General features: G+C 41.0%; 1 pseudogene; it reads left to right on the forward strand.

Annotated features, from left to right (window-relative positions):
- The first annotated feature begins 2911 nt into the window (after nt 1-2911).
- Nucleotides 2912-3027, forward strand: LOC111743841 (annotated as a pseudogene).
- The last annotated feature ends 952 nt before the right edge of the window (nt 3028-3979 follow it).

Below are 3979 nucleotides of genomic sequence, written 5' to 3' on the forward strand. Positions count from 1 at the left end.
ACCTCTCCCTCACACAAATTCCCATGTCTTAGAGGCACTTGCACTACCCCTCTTTCCCCATTAAGGAGAAATGTTTATGTTGCTCCTATCAGATGCTTTTAGTTCCTTGAAGTTTTTTGTACAACCTGGAACTAGGATTTTTCCAGATTCAATTGTCTATAAAGATTTGACTCATTAGGTTTGACCACTTCCAGGGATGGCTTGGTCATTTATTTCCAGTTCTCAGTTATCTGAATTGTGAGTTGTTCTCACAGAGTGGAACTGTTTTTCTTCCTCTCTTGCCAAGTAATAGAGAAAGAATTGGATAAGTGATATGTATTCACTTAAGGTAAATCAGGTCGGCTTTGAAAGCTCACCTGAATTGTCCCTTCTCCATGGCATGGTTTTCACACAGAATTGAGAAGTGTATAAAATGTACTAGTTGGAACAGTCAGGCAGAAAGGGCAGTGTGAAGGCACAGAGGGAAAAAGATGTGATGCCATAAATCCTTTAAAATTCTTTGGAGATTCATGTCCTTCTAATTGTAAAGCTAAAGTGTGGTCTCGTCATAGCCATTAAGAAATATTGCTGATTATTTTCATAAGTCCAATTCTAGTGCCTCTTGGGCACATTGACTAGGTTTTTAAAACAAAGAGATAATCCTCTTACTGCACTTTGCACACTATCACACTGATATATAAATGCTTATGTAGATTTTTGAATGAATATGAAGTCTCATTAAAATTTTGTACAGGATCCATGATGTTGTGATAGATCTTTTTTTTCCTGCGTGTTTCTGCATATCCTATATAATAAAACATTTTCATTGTACTTTGCAGTTTACAAGGAATATTTATGTTATCTCACGTGATCTTCAATTTTCCTTGAAAGGTAAATAGAATTAGATCAGGAAGCATGGCTCTGACAGGGAAAGTGACTTATCTATGTCACAGGGATAATGCTTGGAACAGAAGGGATTTGAACCCTGGTTCTTACTTCCAAATCCAGAGTTTTTTCTATGTTCCTTCTAGATACCCAGCATTGGACTGGGCAAGAGGGGCAGAACATTGAATGAGACCTCAAGAAGCTTACAACATAATAGAAGGTTAGACAGCGAAGACAATATAAAGCAATTTGATGGAGGTACACAGGGTGTTATGGAAACTCTGCAGAAAGACTCATGCATCAAAATGACTGAGATTCAACTATGCAAAGAATAGGTGGAAAATGGTGAGAAATTCCAGGCAAAGGGAGAACACGAACAAAGGCACAGAGGCCTATATGTTTGGGGTGGTGTCAGGTGCGGCCTCTGTGCCATTAATTATTGCTGAAGCAGAAAGGATCAGGCATGGAGGGCTGATTGGTGAGGCTAAAAACACCTACAGATGTTAGATCATGGAAGACCTAGTATAGGAAGAGCCTGGACATGTGCCTATAGATACCAGGAAATTATTTAAATGTATGGGCTTGGCCTGGTCAGATTCATATTTCATTATATTGTACCAAAGATATACCAGAAATAAACAGGGATGGGAGCAAGGAGCCCCGTATGAAGGTCACTGGAGCCATCCAGGAGACAGAGAGAGGTGAAGTTTAACTTAATTTGGCAGGATTTCACAATTGATATGATGTGGCTGGCAAAGGAGAAAAAGAAGTTGAGGGCGGCTTCTAAGTTTTAGCCTGGTGCCTAGGCAAAGATGGCTTAACTGAAGAATTCAAGAAGAGGAGCTGTTTTGGGGAAAAGGCTGGTTGCAGATCATGTTATGTTTGAGAGATTGGCTAGAGCCATCTAGAAGGTAGTTGACTTCCTGACTTAAGGGAGATATGAATGAAAGAGAGGTACTTTGCAGTTAGTGACTTGTAAGTGTTAATAGAGTCATGGAAATGAAAGAGCTCACTCAGGGACAGTGAGAAACAGTAGGCAATTCTGTCGAATTCCAATATGTAAAAGAAAGAGAAGTCTACAAAGAACCAGAGACAGAATTGCCAGCTACTATGAAAATCAGAAGAATAAGTGTCCCAGATGCAAGGAAATCCAGAGTTCCAAGAAGGAAAAGAATGATTAACAATATCCAATACTAGAAAGTGGTTCGGTACAATAAGGACTGAAAAATATCCATGGGATTTGAAGATTAGGAAGTTACTGTTCATTTTAGTGAACAGCTGCTTCAGTAGAATGCCTGGGGCAAGAAGCCAGACTGTGGCAAGTTGAGGAGTGAATGGGAGGTGGGAAACTGGAGGCAGTGAATGTAGGCAACTTTTTGAGATAGTTAGATAAGAGGCTACCCAGTTAGAGGTGAACATGAGATAAAGTTATGTTTGGTGTTTTGTTTGCTTTTGTTGTTGTTGTTTTTAAAAATGGGGAAAACTTGACTGTTTTCATATACTGAGGGAAAAGATTTCATAGAAGGAAATGGGTTTCATGGAGAGGTGATGACTGATAGAAAAAGATGCAGCAGGAGAAAGGAGAGGGTTGCATCAAGGATGCATATCCTCTGAGGTAGAGGAAAGAAGAGGCAATGAATTGTAGGCTGCTGGAAGTTGAGAGCAAGCAGTTGATACCAGAGGGATCAATTTTCTCAGTTGAGTACAAGACATGATATTCTGCTATGGATGCAGAGTGTGGGGTATGGAATTGTGTATGGAACTCACAAGGAATGGTAAATGTTGAGAGCCGCTGAGAAGAAAAAGGTGATCAATCATGGACTCCAAAGAGGGAAAAGAAGAAATAAAGGCTGGGAGAGGAACAATTAATGAAGAGAAAATGGAAGGGCCAAGAACCTAGAGAAAGCAAAGGCATGAGGTTAGTAGGAGGGAATTAAAGAGTTCAAAAGGGAAACTCTTGGACGTGGTTCCATAGTGTAACGGTTAGCACATCTGCTTTACACACAGAAGGTCCTGGGTTCATGCCCCAGTGGAGCCACGGTCCATGGTCTACGGCCATGCCTCCCTGAACAAACCCAATGTCTGATCTCAGAAGCTAAGCAGGGTCGGGCCTGGTTAGTACTTGGATGGGAGACCACCTAGGAAGACCAGGTGCTGTAGGCATAAATAGGAATAATAAATAATAATAATAATAAAAAGGGAAACTCTTGTAGGAGATGGCCCTAGAGCATGTGACTGAAATTGAGGCAAAATGATGGCCTCCAGAAATAAAAAATTCCAGAATCATGAGACTTGGATGGTCCAATTCTTATCAGTGAAACCTCCCAGAATGATGACAACGAGTTGAAATGGAGAGAAAGGTCATAAATCAGATGCCAAAATCTGCAATAAATGAACAACAGTGACTGGGAAGCTAGGAGAAGACAATGATATAGAAGAGATAGTAGAGATTGTGGGGTTTATAGCTACATAGAATGAAACTTAAATAAACATTAATTTTTAATGAGGGCAAAAGTGTAATGTCTGTAAACATAAGAGAAGATCTGCGAGAATGTGTATGTATATTCTTTTCCTACCTCCATGTTGCAAGGAAAAGTGGAAGAATCAGTAGCCTCCACTGGGGAGTTCCACGTAGGACAATCCAGACCTCAGCAAATGAAGGAGGTGACTGGAGAGTGGTTCACCATGGAGCAGGGACCCAGGGGCACAGTGGAGAGGGGCGGGGAAGCTTCTGGTAGTGTGACCAGAAGCTCAGATCAATCAAGAAATGAGCGGAAGAACAATTGTAGAAAAAGAGGTGTGGCCTTTCATGATGTAACAGAGAATTGCCGAGATGAGACGCCTGGTTAGAAAATACCCTTGTCTTTCCTCCCCCTACCCCAACCAAATATTCTAATGAGGTCCATGTGCCTGTGCTGCCAGAATGGGCCGGGGTCTCAGTCAGTGTCTGCCTGGTCTCAGGGAGACCATAAGGGCTGCTGAAGTTTGCAAACAGATCTCGAAAGCCTTCCTCTTGTATCCCAATACTCAAAAAGAGTATTCTTAGCTCGTCCCAAATTAATTTTTTATCCAAAATAAATCTTCCAATTAAAAAAGTCAATGCTCAATCTTTTTA

This window comes from Pteropus vampyrus, unplaced genomic scaffold (genome assembly GCF_000151845.1).
Source record: "Pteropus vampyrus isolate Shadow unplaced genomic scaffold, Pvam_2.0 Scaffold123, whole genome shotgun sequence".
Classification (NCBI taxonomy): Eukaryota; Metazoa; Chordata; class Mammalia; order Chiroptera; family Pteropodidae; genus Pteropus; species Pteropus vampyrus.